This window comes from Pinus tabuliformis, chromosome 1_2, assembly GCF_031772625.1.
Source record: "Pinus tabuliformis cultivar Carrire ecotype Pingquan chromosome 1_2, CPIR1, whole genome shotgun sequence".
In the NCBI taxonomy this organism is placed as follows: domain Eukaryota; kingdom Viridiplantae; phylum Streptophyta; class Pinopsida; order Pinales; family Pinaceae; genus Pinus; species Pinus tabuliformis.
The window spans coordinates 103,176,823-103,195,136 of record NC_142298.1 but is presented as its reverse complement, the minus strand read 5'-3'; the positions used below and the strand labels follow the sequence as shown (position 1 = coordinate 103,195,136).

The 18,314-nt window shown below is 38.6% G+C and overlaps 1 pseudogene; it reads right to left on the bottom strand.

Moving 5' to 3' along the window:
• Positions 1-15,192: 15,192 nt before the first annotated feature.
• LOC149204700 (glutathione S-transferase U18-like) lies at positions 15,193-16,365 on the bottom strand (annotated as a pseudogene).
• Positions 16,366-18,314: the final 1,949 nt, after the last annotated feature.

Genomic DNA, 18,314 nt, shown 5'->3' with positions numbered 1-18,314 from the left:
TGATGAATCAACAACAGTACATCAACCAACCTATAGATACATGATTGGTAGTCTGCTCTATTTGACAGGTATGTGACCAAAAATCATGCATGCAGTGGGAATAGTTGGAAGATTCCACGCAAATCCAAAGGAAGCACACCTTCATGCAGTTAAGAGGATTTTTAAATATCTTCAAGGAACACAAAATTATGGCTTATGGTATCCTAGAGATACAGATCTCACACTTCATGCATATATAGATGCAGATTGGGAAGGAAGCGTGGATGACAGAAAAAGCACTAGTGGTGGTGCATTCTTTATGGGTTTCATATTAGTATCTTGGTTCAGCGAGAAACAAAGCTCAATTGCATTATCTACAACTAAAGCAGAATATGTGGATGCTGCATCTTGCTGCACACAACTCCTTTGGATGATGCAAACATTGCAAGACATTCAAATCACTTGTACTCCATGCATTCGAAGACCAAGAAATACCTATCAAATATCATTTTCTCTGGGAACAAGTGCTTGAACAAAAGGTCAAATTGGAGTATGTTCCCTCCAAGGAATAGGTCGCTGATGTATTCACCAAACCATTGCCTAGGGAGACATTTGAGTATCTCAAACAGAAGCTGGGAGTAGTCGATGCATCATCTTGTTGTTGAAATTGTCTGTTTCAGAGAACAGTGGTTGTACGTGAGTTTCATGAAGTGTATCCGCGTACATATGTAGGTGTCTATGGACACAGTCGCATATATGTTGGTTTGAAGACAAACAGTGGGGCCAATCTCAGGATGAAAAGAGTCTGATATGGGTTTGATAGAGACCATCTAGCACAGGTTCAGGGGGAGCATATACTTCTAATAATGCATTGTTGGCATTATCTTAGAAGATCTTGGTTCATTTTCTTTCAGGTGGAACAGGTGTAGAGGGAGATCATGGTTGCTGGTCTTGATGATGATTGACAGATGCTGCTAATGTTAGTTGCTGATGACTATCATAGTCTTGTCTTAGATATTTAGTCTCTATGTCATGTATTTCCTTTATTATCAAGGTCATGTAACGACGTATCTTGGTTTCCCCACCATGCTTGGGATGGATGATGTAATGTTCTTGTTTTATCATGTATAAACTTTTGGTGTATCCCCACTTGGTTGGGTGGATGAGTCAATATTGGTATATCCCCACTTGGTTGAGAGATGGATGTATGTATGAGCCTTTGGTGATAGGAAGGTCATTTATAAAGACATGTTTCTTCTTGTATACCTTGCCTATAGTCAGGGGGAGCATGGACAACACAATAGAGTAGAGATTTTAGCATGTACTCAAGGGGAGAATAACTCTTTGCCTTTGATGACAAAGGGGGAGAATGACTTTGAGAGACTTGGGGTTGCCATCAAGTCCAAAGGGGGAGATTGTTGGCATTATGACACAGGTTTTGCACTAAGACACAGGTGTTGTCCTTGATGGAAACTCACTCAGATGACAGATCACAATTCAGGCTCTCAGAATGAAGGAAAAAGAGATATACGCATGTTCCTCTTAACCAAGTCGCGTATACACACGGGATCACAGATCAAAAGGCGCGTATATGTATGCACATACTTTCATGCAAGAAAAAGCGCGTACATGTGTGAAAACTTATTTTTTGGTCCATGGTATTTAGTCCTTTGTTTTTGGACCTATGGTTTTGGACCATGGTATCTCATCCGAAGTGTTGAACCTAAGTATTGGGCCCATGGTATTGATTCTCTATGGTTTTAGACCATGGTATTGAGTAAGGCCTAAGACTATAAAAGGGGAAGGAGATCATTAGGAAAAGGCATTCACTCAAGCATTGAATATCTTATGAAGAGCAAGATCTAGAATTGGGTTATGGTGCATAGCTAGATCTAAACCAAGGAGAAACCTGAGCGTTAGAAGAAGGATAAGTTCTATTGATGGGTCAAGATCTTAAGGCTTGAATATTAGTATCTTTGTGTGATTTTGATCTGTTATATTTGGCTCATGACTTGATCTATAAATCTGATAATCTAGGTATAACTGATGTCTGAATAAGTGAAAAGGGTTAATTATCTTTTATAGATATGTACGCAGGTTCGACACAGCAGAAGCACGTATACACGTTGGTTCAATAAGTCAAAACACCGTATACGCTGGTTGGCCTTAATATAGAAGCATATGCACGCAGGTTCTATACATTGAAGTAGCATATGTCTCATGAAATATGTTTTAGCTACTTCTGTTTATTGCTGCAGTGTTCTGGGTTCAGGATTGGTTTCTAGTTACTATTAATGTCGTCTAGTTATAACATTCATAGAAGTAATTGTTTGATTCAGTTTTTGATTGAAGCAAAGGAGATTGATTGATGTAGATGTATTTGATGTTTGATTAATGTTATTGATGGATCCAATCTGAAAATTTATGAAACGTGGTCGCTGGAAGAAAAGAGAAGGTTGTAGGCTTCTATAGGTCAGCACCTACGTACTAGTACATCAACGAGTAGAAGCCTGCGTACTGGTATAAGACTGCACCAGTACAAAAATATTATAAGAAGAAGTTTCTTATTAAAAGAAGATAGAGATGAATTGCAGCAGGTGGTTTTCACCCACATTGGGTTTCCACCTTATATCTTGTGTCCATGTGTGTGATGATCTGTTCTGTTTTACTGCACCTGTTTACTATTCTTATGGTTAATACGCAGTTTCCTATAACTGAAGTAGCGTATACAAATCTGATTGTGAAATGAAAAATAATTGATTTGATAATACTAATTCCCCCCCCCCCCCTCTCAATACTATTTCCAACAGTTTTGTTGGCTTGTTATCTAGTCAATCATTTGTATACAGATGTAAAAACATGGAGGTGTTCACAATATGTGAAATTTGTTTCTTTTGTTGACGCAGGAGTTTAGGCCATCTAGTTGTTTTCTTTAATCCTGTTGTTGTTAACAGTTGTTGTTGACAGTATGTCAAACAGGTAGAAATGAAAATTTTGTGAAGCCGATGTAACTTCACATTGGTTTGAGCCACCTTGGATCAATGATCAAGGCAAAGAAGTTCAAACTACCTTCTGTGACCTCCTCTGTAGGAGTTTTGCATGAGGTCAAGGAGGGAGACAGTTCTTCCCATGAGGACAAGCACATCAAGGAAGGAAAGTGTTTAAAGGCTTTGGTTCAGAGGCGAAATGCAAGGCAAGTGTATGGAGGATGAAATAAGAGGGTGAGGTACTCCCGTTTACTGTTCAAATCAGTATATCAGTCTCTTGGAGTCCAAAAGCTTTTTAGTGGAAAGGCGTGATCCAAAACGGATCTAGTAATAGACTTCTAAGTCTAAAAATATTCTTCACAGAGGAAAATGAAAGTCAAAGGATGCTCTTGGGAATAGTCTCACTGCGTAGATCTTTTCAATCTGAATCTACTGCAATTTGAATGGACCAGAATGGACTTTGGACGAAGGAGTTATTGCAAAAAGAAGATTGCCCATTATCCTTAGAAAATGAGGCAATTTCTTATAAAAATGGACTTAAAGGCTCTTAAAGAAATCGCATCGGAAAAAGCCAAAGGAGGACTTAAAGAAAGGGCAGAAGGACTCCCCAATTGCGATCTCTAATATATCGCATCGGAGGAAAGCCTTCATCAAAGGTCAGAACCCCAGGCAAAGTCGATTGTGATTAAAGTGATGAGCCCATCAGCAATTGCGATGGGTGACTTGCGATTGCGATGATTGGATTAGTGGATCGGCATCGGCATATATATATATATATATATATATATATATATATATATATCGGTCGACACAGTCCATTAGACCCATAGGCCATTGTGGTTGCGATATGCGATGCACCGATATGGGAAATCGGCGATCAGAACCGCAACCATGTAAAGGGTCGTTGACATATGCCTGTTGCGATTGTGATATGTGATCAGGGCACAAACCCGATAGGATTATAAACATGATTGAATAATATTTGAAATCCAGATTTGTGGATTTTCTATGTATTTCCCGTGTATTGATGTTTTTGACCTCCTGCCTGTGTGATTATGATTTGCGATGACATGATAGACCCGATCGGTTTATAGGTGCGACTGTATATATTTTGAGTTTTGGAAGGAGGGCAATAAACAGTGTTTCGGGTGGGCTTTAGGTGGTAAGTGGTATTGGAAGGGCTTCACCTGATCCCATACACCAGCCGACACGTAGCACGCCACAGGAGAGAGAAAACCACTTTTTCGGATGGGTAATCTTTGTGCAAGTGGGCCACCCGAAATGATCGTCAGCGATTGATTATCGATCAGTGATCGGACGGTGAATGATGAACAAGCTGTTTTGCGAACTCGAAGGGATTATAGGGGCGATTGAATGTTATTTGAGTTCCGCTTAAAGGCTCATGATGTGTTTTTCATGAGTTGTCCTGTGTGTTTCTCTTACGCTGCCATTTTCGGAATGTAGGAAGAAAAACAACCGACTGTGTCAGTCCCATTGGAAACAGTCCATAGCACTTGTGCCACACTATAAGCGGGCGTTTCTGTAACAGGAATGCATTATGAAGCACGCAGAGCTAGAGGGCCAGCCACAGAGCCAGAGGGCTAGAGGGCCGGATGCAGTGCCACAAAGAAATGATTCCTCATGATTGGACACATAGGAATGGATGGAAGCCACAGAGTCGAAGGATTCTTCAAAGTCCAGAGAGCCAAGCGAAGAAGGGGGGCTCCCTTTAGAAGTTCTGCCTTGAGAGAGCAAGCTTCCCTTCAAGGAGCTCACAGCAAGAGCCAAGAGCCAAAAGGCAGAGCCGAGAGCCAAGAGCCGAGAGCCAGAGCCGAGAGCAAGAGCCGAGAGGCAAGAGCTGAGAGCCAGAGCATTTAGGTCTCCATTTTAGATCAGTTTTGCAGAGCTAGACTCTCCTAGTTCAGACTCTCTTTCCTAGAGCTGACCAGTGGGTTATTTTTATTGATTCCAACATCACTTTTTAACATGGTATTAGAGCATTAGGGTTGAGGAACTTGTACGTTGAGTGGAGGATTTGAAAGGCGCGACTAAGGCGAAATCATCGTGTGGATTGGAGGGCTAATCACGTCAATCCCACTGTAGCACTTATGCATGTTTTTATTTTGTCGATCGTCGCAGATCTGGAGTGTACAGTTGCGAAGACCTTCGCGAGTCTGTGGTGCTAACTCTCGCCGACTGTGCAAACAAGAGAGGGGCTGCGTGGAGGCCGAGAGCAAACTACGACCTGGCAGTGGCTAACAACAGAAGGCTGCCTAGAGGCTAAGGTCTACCAAGGAGGAGGTCGTGGTAGAGGCCGTGAAGGAAGCCATGGTGATCTGCATATGTGTTGTGAGATCAAACAGTATTGTAGATCAACGATTTACGTCTTTGACACAGATCTGGGGTAAATATAACATTTTTTTTTTACCTGTCAAATTTTTTAATTGCCAAGATGAATAATCAAATGTTTGAAGCATGCCTGAATGCGCATAACAACCTTGATGGCTCCAATTATGCGAATTGGAAATTCAAGATGCAGACTCTGTTAGAAGTGCAAAGTGCTTGGACGATTGCAAATGGGAATGCGCGGAAGCCAACAACTAGATCAACATCAGTCCCAGATTGGTAGAATCGAGAAGGAAAAGCAAGGATGCTGCTGAAGATGTCAGCGAAAGGCTGAATCATACCACACATCAAAGAATGTAAATCAACAAGCGAAATTTGTGGAATTTTGAAGGATCTATATGAGATCAGGAATACAAATCGCCTTATGTTCTTGAAGAGCAAGATCTTATCCCTGAAGATGGAGAAGAATGAAACAGTTGCTCCCTTCATAGCAAGGATCAAGAATCTAAAGAAAAAATTGTCAGACATTGGTGATACAGTTGCAGATATAGATCTAGTAACCATTACTATGAATGGTGTGACCGATGACTACCAAATGTTCATCACTGGGATAAATGCGAGAGAGAAAATCCCGAATTTTGAAGAACTGACAGGAATACTAATGCAAGAAGAAGAAATAAGATTGTCTCTGAAGCCCTAGAGTTTCGATCTTGCATTGATGGTGAAAAATAAATTCTTCAAAGGAAAAGGAAATCCGCAACAGCAAAATGGAGGAAGCTCACAGAAAAGACCAAATTCGACCCAAGGTATGAATCTGAATAGAAACAACTCTGTATTTAAATGTTTTTATGGTGGAAAACTTGGTCATATAGCTGATAAGTGCATGAAGAAGATATATCATGAACAAAATCAGAGGCAGAAATGACATGCAACTCATCTCGTGGATGATAAACATGAGCAGAACTTCAGATTGTTCATGTCAGATTTTGATGAGAATGTTGATGCAGACATCTGGTATGTAGATTCAGGAGCATCAACACATATGAGAGGGAACAAGCAATGGTTCGAATATTTTAAAGAAATCAACGACGGAGCACAGATCTACCTAGGTGATGATAGAAGTCATCAGAACAAAGGATGTGGAAATTTTTTTGTCATTTTAGCTAATGGTACTGTAAGACAAATTCATAATGTCATTTATGTGCCCGGTGCAACAAAGAACTTGATTTCTGTATCTATGATTATAGATCAAGATCTCAAAGTTGAATTTTTAAAATCTAACTGTTATATTAAAGATCTGTTAGATGGCATGAAGACTATTTCTACAGGAATTTGAACAGGAGATCTGTACAAGTTGGATGTAAGACCAGCACTAGTTTGAGCTTTAACAACAATGGGTTTGACTACAGAAGAGCCGTGGCATCAGAGATTTGGTCATATCAACTACAATGATTTGTCGTTACTTCAGAAAAAGGAAATGGTAAGAGGTCTTCCGATGTTAAAACAAGTGCATAATGATTGTGATGCTTGTACATTAGGAAAGATGCATAGAGAGGAATTCCCTATTCGAGTAGAGAAGAAATAGAGAGACATACTTGAATTAGTGCACACAGATCTTTGTGTACCCATGCAAATAAAGTCATTAGGAGGTGCACTGTATTTTTTTACTGTTTATTGATGACTGCACAAAGTTTTTGTTATGAAACCAACTCACAAAAAGATTAGAATTCAGCCTCTTCGAGGGGGCAACCTCCTTTACATTAAATAAACGAGCAATTCCTTGATGATTCAAATGACAAAACCTCCTTTCTATATATAGGAGTCTAAGGAGTCACAATATAACCCAACCGACCTAACAATAATAATATAAAGCCACAAAAATAACAATAGAGGGATTCTATGGGGCACAGTAATAGGGGCACAACAATATTAATAAGGGATACAAGTACAATAGTAATGGGGTAATCACTAGTATTATAGGGACCCAACATGCCCCTCTCCTTCAAAAAAGTGTTGTCCTCAACGCTTTAGTTCTGGATGCTTCTGTATAAAATTCTAATCCTCCCATGTGGAATCTTTAGCGGATAAGTTCTTCCACTTGATAAGATACTCCGAAATTGATCGATTTCGTAACTGTCGAGTTCTTGTTTCTGTGACTGCTTCTGGTTCCAATATAGTTTTTCCTTCGTCGTCAAGGTCCAGAAATATTGTTTGAATTGGGAGTTTGTCGCCTATAACCTTCTTTTAACATGAAACATGGAAAAGTGGGTGCAATCGAGAAGCTGCAGGAAGCTCCAATTTGTATGCCATAGTACTAATCTTTTGCAACACCTTGTACGGACCATAATACTTTGGTGATAATTTATTATCCTTCTTAGCTTGCTTGAGGGACATTTGCTTATATGGTTGTAGCCGTAGGAATACCCAATCACCTACATCAAAACTTCTTTAGCTGCGATGTTGATCTGCCTGTTGTTTCATTCTATTCTGTGCCAACACGAGGTTATCCTTTAAGAGTTGGAGGACATGTTGTTGATGTTCGATGTGATGTTCCACTGCTTGAACCTTAGAATTTTCTCTTAAATATGATGTGATGGATGGTGGCTGATATCCATAAAGTGCCATAAATGGGGTCATTTTTGTTGCTATATGGAAGGAAGTGTTATACCACCATTGAGCCAGAGGCAACCATTTGACCCATTGTGTCTATTTATCAGATACAAAGCAATGAAGATATCCTTCCAAACATTTGTTTACTATCTCAGTTTTCCCATCAGATTGAGGATGATAAGATGAGCTATGAGCTAACTTAGTACCAAGACAAGAAAATAATTCTTTCCAAAAATTTCCAGTAAAAATGGGATCTCTATCACTTACACTAATCTTTTGGTTTCCATGTAGCTTTTGAATTGTTTCCATAAATGCTATAGAAACTGTACTGACTTTAAGTGGATGTGATAATGCACAAAAGTGTGCATACTTGGTAAGTCTGTCAACTACCACCATGATGAGACTCTTTCCCTCAGACTTGGGTAAACCTGTGATAAAATCCATTGAAACTTCCTCCCAATGTTCGATTGGAATGGATAAAGGTTGTAATAGACCCGGTGTCTTAATTGTTTCAACTTTATTTTGTTGGAAAATCAAACATTCTGCCACAAACTTTTGAATATCTGATTTAACGCCCTCCCAAAAAAATTCCTTCTTAACCCTGTGGTAAGTTTTTAAAAATCCTGAGTGCCCTCCTGAGGGAGAAGTGTGCAATTCCATAAGAATCTTTTGTTTTAGTTGGGAATTCTTATAGAGGTATAAGCGATCTTTGTACCATAACGAATCATTTTGCCAGCTAAATGTATCAGACGTGCTGGAGTCTTGTTGTAACTTTCGAATAAGTGCCCACACTTCTTCGTCACTCTTCCATTCCTCCCTTGCTTCGTTTATCCAATCTAGTTGGATAATAGAAGTGGCGCACAACAATGCTTCCACATCCTCATCCTTTTTTGAGAGTGCATCTGCGACCACATTTTGCTTCCCTTTTTTGTAGATGATTTCAAAGTCATAACCCAACATCTTGGTGACCCACTTTTGTTACTCTTCAAAGGATAATCTTTGTTCTAAAAAGTATTTAAGGCTATCATGATCCATTTTTACTTTGAAGTGTCTTCCCATTAGGTAGGGTCGCCATTTCTTAAGTGCATGGAGTATTGCCAACATTTCCTTCTCATAAATAGCTTTGTGTAAAAACTTTTCCTTGATTGGACGACTTTCGAAAGCAATGGGTCTTTCATATTGCATTAAAACAACACCAATTCCATTTCCTGAAGCATCACATTCCACAATAAAGGTTTTTGTGAAGTCTGGTGTAGCTAAGACCGGTGCTTGGCACATTTCCCCTTTAAGATGCTTGAAGGCCGTTGTTGCTTCTGGAGTCCATGAAAATGCATCTTTCTTCAATAATGTTGTTAGAGGGGATGGATGGGGGGATTTTACATTCCTTAATGGCTTTAATTTTGCTAGGGTCTACCTTAACTCCTTCATGAGATACAATATGACCCAAATATTCCACCTTTTGTACTCCAAAGAAACATTTGGATATTTTTGCATATAATTGTTTCTCCTCCAATAGTTGTAGCACCCTATCAACATGTTCAACATGATCCTTCCAAGACTACTTGTAGATTAGTATATCATCAAAAAATACTAACACAAATTTTCTAAGGAATGGCTTGAAAATGGAATTCATAAAAACTTGAAATGTTGAAGGTGCATTGGTAAGGCCAAAAGGCATGACCAAAAATTCATAATGACCTTCATGAGTTCCAAATGCTGTTTTCGGAATGTCTTCAGTCTTCATTCTGATTTGATGATATCCTGAACGAAGATCCAACTTGGTGAAGTAAATTGATCCATGCAATTCATCTAGTAATTCATCAATGACAGGAATGGGAAACTTATCTTTAATAGTGAGCTTGTTGAGCTCCTTATAATTTGGACACATGCGCCATGATCCATCCTTCTTGTGCACCAATACTACTGGAGCAGAGAAAGGACTTTGACTCGGTTGAATTATACCAACCTCTAGCATTTCTGCAGCCATATGTTCAATTTCACTCTTTTGGGCATAGGGATATCTGTACGGCCTGATGTTTGGAGGAACACTTCCTGGAATCAGATGAATAGCATGATCATGATCACGAATAGGTGGGAGACCTTTGGGAGTCTCAAATGCCTTGGAATGATTGTCCAAGACTTTTTGGAGATCTGGAGAAATAGATGATTCCAATGTGGAAACATCTAGTGAACATAATTGTGCAATTACACCTCTTTGTTCCTTTTTTAGAAGCTTTGTCATACCGTTAGAGCTGATTATCTTTCCCGGTTTCCCTGCAATACCCCTTAATTCAACTTCCTTTCCTTCCATAGAAAATTTCATGAAAGGTTCTTGAAAGTTAAAAGCTATTGTACCGAAGGATTGTAGCCATTGGACTCCTAGTACAACATTAGCACCTCCCATTGGAATGGAAAGTATTGGGCTAGTCAATACATATTCTCCCATGGATAACTTGATATTATGGCACTTTTCAGAGCAATTTATTGTTCCTCCATTTGCAACCATCACTTGACACTTTGGTGCTAGGTATAAGAATCAATTCAATTCTTTTGCTACCTTACAATGAATAAAATTGTGGGTACTTCCTGAATCAATCAACACTATTACATTTTTCTTCTTGATTTGTGCTTCTATTTTGATGGTTTGAGTGGTAATTCCCGCCAATGCATTACAAGATATGGTCGGATTCATTTCTTCTTTATCCAGGCTTTGTTCCTAGATTATATCCTCTTCTTTTGACCTTTCTTGCTCCTTTTCTTCTTCCTCTTCAGAATCTATGTAGAATAATTTCTTCTCAGCACACTTATGACCTTTAGTGTATTTTCTATCACAACTATAACAAAGCCCTTTTGCTCTTTTTTCTTCCAATTTTTGTGGTGTCAACCTTATAGGTTGTGGAAGACTAGGGGCGACAACACTTCCATCTTTATAGTTGTGAGTGGTATGCTTCCTGGTTGCAATAATTTTGCTTTCCATTTTTCTTGCTAACTTGAATGCCTTTTCTAATGAATCAGGGTCCCAAAGGCGAACATCATGTTGGATATTATCCTTTAAAGTACCTATGAACACATCAATCCTATACTCCTCTGGAACATTTTTTACCCTTATGTTCAATTTTTAGAACTCCTCAATGTGCTCCATTATTGAACCCTTTTGTTTGAGACTTATCAATTAGCTAAAAAAAGTGTTGCTTTTTGTATCCTCATAATGTGTTGTCAATTCTTCCGTAAAAGTTTCCCAAGTGATAATTTGTTTATGAGAGCAAAGCCATTGATACCATACAAACTGATTTGGTTCCAAATATAAAGTTGCAATACGTACCTTTTGTGTGTTTTACACATTATTGAGATCGAAAAATTGCTCCATCTGTAATATCCATGTTGCGGGATCCTTGCCATCAAACTTCCTCATATCGATTTTTGGAATATGGTGGGTCTTCGATCCAACATTAGAGTCTATGGAATCATGATTAACATTTCTTTTGTTCTCATCATGAGTTTCCTTTACTACCCTTTCACCATTAGTGACCATTTCTTGTAGCAACTTATTCATATTTATCTTCAATTCTTCCATGTCTGTCTTCAAATCATCCATCTTAGCTTCCACGTCATTTATCTTAGCTTCTAAGCCTTTCTTTAAACAATCCATCTTAGCTTCTACACCTTTCTTTAAACCATCCATCTTAGCTTCTACATTTGAATACTTCAAGCAGTTCAAAAACATGATTGAAAAGCAAACATTGAAGCATATAAAAATTCTTCGCTCCGATCAAAGGGGAGAATACAGGAAGGATGAGCTTATCAATTATTATAAAGACCATGGGATATTACAACAATTCACAATACCCCATACTCCTTAGCGAAATGGAGTAATAGAAAGAAAGAACAGAACATTGGTGGAATGTGCTAGGTGCATGTTGAAAGGTAAGAATCTTTCAATGGCTTTTGGGCTCAAGCATTGAAAAGTGTAGTTTACTTGAAAAATAAGTCCTACAAAGAGTCTTGAGTTTAAAACTCCTGATGAAGCATTATATGGATTTAAGTCTGCAGTAAAACATGTAAGAGTATTTGGGTCTAAAGAATTTGTTCATATTCCAAAGGAAAACAGAAGAAAACTAGATTCAAAAGCCATCAGATGTACCTTTATAGCGTATTGTTCACAATATAAAGCTTATAGATTATTTAATCCCTCTACTCACAAGATTTTTGTTAGTAGAGATGTCATATTGCATGAGCAGGATCATGAAGAATCTGATAAGCGCAATGAGGAATGGGATATTTCTTTCTTGGTGGAAGAAAGCGAAGAAATAAGAAACAATCAGGTTCAACACAACAATAGCAGCAGCAGATACAACAACAACATCAGTAGATACAGTAGCAACAACATCAGCACTAAGGAAAAGAAAATGATGATCCGACAATGTTTGAAGCTACCCCACCACTTAGGAGATCAGGTATGATGAATGTCGTTGAACCTTATAGTTATAAGGAAGAAAATGAATGTAGTGAATGGAAAACAGCTATGAAATAGGAATATGAATCTATAATCAGGAACAACACTTGGGAGCTGGTTGAACTTCCTAAAGGGAAACAAACCATAAGTTATAAATGGTTGTATAAACCCAAGGTTAATGCAGATGGAACCATAGATAAATTAAAAGCTAGATTGGTAGCAATGGGGTATTCACAAAAAGAAGGCATTGATTATGAAGAAACCTCTGCCCCCATAGCTAAACTAAATACCATTAGAATGTTAATTGCTTTAGCTACTAAAAAACATTGGATGATTCACCAACTAGATGTAAAGTCTGTATTTTTAAATTGAGAGTTAAAAGAAGAGGTTTATTTAGAGCAACCTCAGGGGTTTGTCCAGAAAGGGAAAGAAGATTTAGTCTGTAGATTAAATAAAGCTCTTTATGGACTAAAGCAAGCACCCAGGTCCTGGTATCAAAAGATTGATTCATTTTTTCTGCAACTTGGCTACAACAAAAGTAAAAACGGCCCTAATCTGTATACCATGCAAGATGAACAAGGGCACATAGTGTTGATTTCTTTGTATGTAGATGATTTAATTATTACAGATGATGTTATTTCTCTAATCAAAGAAATCAAGCAACAAATTTCACAGGTGTTCGAAATGAAAGACCTTGTTGAATTAAGATACTGTTTGGGTCTTGAGATCTGGAGAGATTCAAGACAAACATTTTTGTCCTCGGGTAAGTATGTCAAAGGTCTACTAGAAAGATTTAGGATGGATCAGTGTAAGGTTGCAGCACTACCATTATAGCAGAACATTAAACTGCAGAGTGAGGATGGCTCTAAAGAGGCAGATGTGACACTTTACAGACATCTGGTTGGGGGCTTGATATATCTAACCACTACTAGACTAGATTTGGCTTATGCAATCAGTGTGCTAAGTCAATACATGTCTAAGCCACTTGAGAGTCATTGGCATGCAGCGCAATGTGTTTTGAGGTATCTACAAGGTACTTAGACTATGGTATTATTTACTCTGATTCCTCTGATGTTAGATTGACAGGATTTATAGATTCAGACTCTGTTGGAAATGTAGACGACCACAGATCCATAACAGGTTATGCATTCAGCATTGATCCAGGATTATTACATGGAGCAACAAGAAACAAAACACAGTTTCCTTGTCTTCAACGAAAGCAGAGTATCAAGCCATGTGCAGAGCAACGTGTGAGGTAGTTTGGTTGTGAAGACTTCTCCAGGATGTTGGGGAAGAACAGAAAGATGCAACAACAATCTAATGTGACAATCAGAGTTCAATCAAACTTGCTAATAATTCGGTGTTTCACAAAAACACTAAACACGTTGATACAAAATTCCACTTTGTCAGGGAGAAAGTGAACTCAAAATAAATCCATCTTGTATATTGTAATACATGTGATAATGTTGCAGACATTTTCACTAAGCCTCTTGGCATGATTAAATTTGAAATGTTTAGGGAGATGTTAGGCATATTTGTGAACCCTATCTTAGAATAGTGAGTTGGTTCACGAGACCTCAGGATAGGAATTAGTTTCTATTTCTTAGGTTATGGTTCTAACTTACCTAAATTTATGATTGTTACATAATGTGTGATATACATGAACAATGTAGAGCATTTTGCAAAGCGAGACTCTCCTGGTTCAGACTCTCTTTCGTAGAGTTGACCAGTAGGTTCTTTTTATTAATTCGAACATCACTTTTTAACAATATATATATATATATATTTCCTTTTTTTATAAATAAAACAAATCATATACATATAATATATAACTAAGTATATATAAAAATACAATAATTTGATTTATATAATTATGTTAATTAACATGTTTTTTAAATTAAAAAGAGGGTATTAGATTGTAGATTTTTTTATATTGTAGAGGTTATTGGCATGGTTTTATTAAAGATTGTGATTTAATTAATTAAGTTACTTGCATTTTATGAATGTAGATTTGTGATTATTTATGGTATCAAAATGTATTTTAGTTATATAGCTAACTTCCAACCCTAAAATTTGAATTATTATATATTAAACTAATGTATGAAAATATATTTCTCATTATCTTATATTAAAAATTGATAAATGTATTAAATATAAGTCACACAAAATATACATTTGAGGTTCATGTGCAAGCCATTAACAAATCCCAATGTCATTCCTAATAAAAGCACGTATACTCTTTGCAATTATGTGATGTTTTCATTAATAACTAACATGGGGAATTGCTAGCGAGATACGTACAGATATCTAGTTGGGACACATTGAACAATGCTGTAAATTTTGAGAAGATGAGAATTTCAAGAGCTAGTACTATTAATAGCTCCATATTTTTCACAACTCTCTCTTCTCAAAATACAGATCTCATTGCGCTGATGATGGACTCACCTAGCTAGTTCGAAACGTTGTTTCATAAATGATTCACAAGTTTTTCCACTAAGCATAACACTCTGCCAACCTATATGGATTCTCTCTTTAACAAAATAATGAAACATCAAGATCCCATGTGTAGGATGTTCTGTAATGACGTGCATACAAAATTAGGCTAATTTAATTTCTGACAATCCCATTGTTAAATTTGCTTTGCTCACTCCTTTTCTACAAAAATTATTTATATTTAGAAAACAACATAATAATAGTATTGCTCTAAAGTGGAATAACTTGTAATGATGATGAGTGAGTGATGGAGATGGAATACCAAACAGTAGGTAACACTTTAATCTTGATGAAGGGAACAATATGTTTAGGAAAGTTCATCATACGACATTTCTACAATTTTTACTTTCCCTCTGAAGTCAAAGTACATGGAAGAAAGTGAAAACTGATAGAACACCAAAGATTCAAAAAGCCTACAATCAGTCAAACTGACAACATAAAATTAAAAACAATGTGGAGGATAATATCCATTTATCCTCCATCTAAATTTAATGGCCGAACGACTTCCCCTAATTGGCAGCGGGTAGGGACGCAATTTTAACTCTCGTGGCGCACAGAAATTCCAGCAGCTTGACCGGGTCCGGCATAACTTCTTTCACTCCATCCGCCTCACAGAATCGATCCATCCATGTGCTTAACAGCGGCATCTTCTCTGCGTCTATCAAAACTAAATCAGTACCCTTCTCCAGGGCATTGACAAATGCGAGCAGACCACCCAATGCGATGTCAAGAAAACCAATCTCATCTCCTCCGAAATACGCTTTTCCCGAGAAACAGAGGTTCGTTCGCAGAGCTTCCTCCAGTATAAGAAAGTTCGCCACCGTTTCTTCCACCGCTTTCTGCAACTGCTCTCCTTGGCCCCTTAAAACTGCCCAAAAGCATGGTACCAACTGAAGCCACACACAAAGAGCATGGCCGTGTTAGATACTGAGTACAAAAAAAGGGTAATTAAAACTTTCGAGAATGATAAAAAGTGGGCAGCAGGAAAGGAATGAGAGGTGATTAAAGAGGGAAATTATTACCTTACCGTCTATGAAGGCAGCTCAGAAGCGCGCAATGGCTCGTTCATATGGATCTTTGGGCATAAGAAATGGTGCCCTGGTGTCCCATGTCTCGTCTATGTACTGCACAATAATCGTGGACTCACAAACTGTCTTTCCATTGTGGATAAGCACAGGAATCTTCTTGTGGACAGGGTTCAATTTCAGCAGCAGCTCGCTCTTATTTTGAATATTCTCTTCGATGTACTCATAATGGATCCCTTTAAGAGCAAGTGCTATCTGGACCCGCAGCACATAGGAACTTACACTGCAACCTAACAGCTTCACTTGCACCTCCTCTCCACAGGCCTCCATCGAGATATCTCTCAAATTGAATTGTATGCAATCTAATGGCTGTTTTTTCACTGCTATGATACACTAAATAGGCCTCGCACTGCCAAGATTCCTGACCAAGGACAATGGCTAGCTGCTTTGCGGATTGCGATCAAGCCCCCACACACCAAAAATCCCACTAAAATTAAAAAAAGATGAGGGAAAATAAATTGGGCGTTACGTCATGGATGACGGAAACTGCCGCTCGTTTTCTTCGTAGAACTTTTCTTCTCCGCGCGCCATTTTTACAACGACACTGTAGATTGTCAAATCCGATAGGAAATTGCCGGACGAGTTCACAAATGTGTGTGGTTAACACCGATACCGATTCCTGGTTTTATATTATTGACTACCCGAAGTAGTTGCGTACACCCTACACAATTATATTATAAAAGTCGGGGTTTCTTGCCCAACAAACCCAACGTTCGTCATTACAATAATAATTACTTGAACCAGCACTGGAAGTTGACGTCATACGGGACGTATGACAGTTTTAGATGGCGTTGTCGACCGACCCCACAGGGCAATTCCTATTTCCAACCCCATAGAAAATTTATTACGCCCTGATATGCGCCGGAGATAGGCAGATATAACACGCGCCCGGATGACTATAAGAAAAAAAACGGTGTGTTATAAGGGGCTATCTCCAACCCATGTCAGGCGTAATAAATTTTTTATGGGGTTAGAAATAGGAATGGCCGACGCCACAGAATGGCCAAGAGGACAGAGCATTTGGTCAGTGTTTTTAAGGACAATATTAAGGCAAGATTGCGTTGTTGTCCTCAGGAGGGAAAAACCCCCCAACAGCAACATCAACAAGGATGAATTTGATGCCCTCAGATCCTTAAAACAGAATAAAGATGTCGTGGTTCTAAAAGCCGACAAAGGAGGGGCTGCTGTCATCCTCGACAAAGATGATTACTACCAAAAGATATTAGATCATTTGTGTAATAGTGGAAGCTATAAAAATCTTTCCAAGAATCCCCTGAAAAAAGGTCACTAAGACTGTGGCTCTTGCTATCAAGTCCAGTAGCTCTATGGGTTCCTTGTGCTATGAACTCATTGAGAGTAGCCCCATCACTCCAAGGATCTATGGGCTTCCAAAGATTCACAAGGAGGGGGCTCCCTTGAGGCCCATTGTCAACACCGTCGGTGGTTCTACCTACCTTCTTGCTAAACACCTTGCCTTGAAGCTTAGACCATTAGTTGGCCTTATAGAGTCTTTCGTCAAAGTCTCTACGTCCTTTGTTGAAGAGCTTAAGGGCATAAATCTTGACCCTGGGGACATTCCTATGAGTTTCGATGTGGTCTCCCTTTACACTTGCATTCCTATAAAGGAAGCTATGGAGGTTATCAATCGACTCACGAACCCTGATACTACTCGGTTAGTTGAGTTCTATCTCACTTCCACTTTTTCCAGCTTCGAAGGCGAGTTCTATGAGCAGACCTGTGGTGTTGCCATGGGCATGGGGGATTCACTGGGGGAGAAATACCATACCATGTGGGTTCATATTGGGGGATATATATTGAGGAAGAAATGGCATAATATATTGAAGGATATATAGGGGGTAAAGGGTTTTTATATTGGCAGGTATTAAAAATAAAGCTCAAAGTTAATAAAGAAATATAAAGGGGTATACAAAATGTTAATGAAAAATGGATACCTGCAATATCTAGTGGAAGTAGGGGTTTTTTAAATCGGGAAGGTGTATTGGGTTTGTATTGGTAGGGGGTTAAATAATGTGATATGTAAGGGTATTTTCCAATATGTAGTCAAATTAAGGGTGTTGTTTAATATGCCATGAATGCACGCGATAGGTCAGAGGTTCATTGAGTGAAGCACCTATGGCCATGGGCTCTCTCCTGTCCCCTGTTGTGGCTAATATTTTTATGGAAGATTTCAAATCCAAGGCTTTGGCTTCAGCCCGTCTCTTACCCAAGATTTGGAAGAGATTTGTAGATGACACGAATGTCATCTGGTCTCATGGCCAAGATGAGTTGGATCTTTTCTTCAAGCATCTCAACAATCAATCCTCCGCCATTAAGTTCACTATGGAACAAGAAGTCGATGGA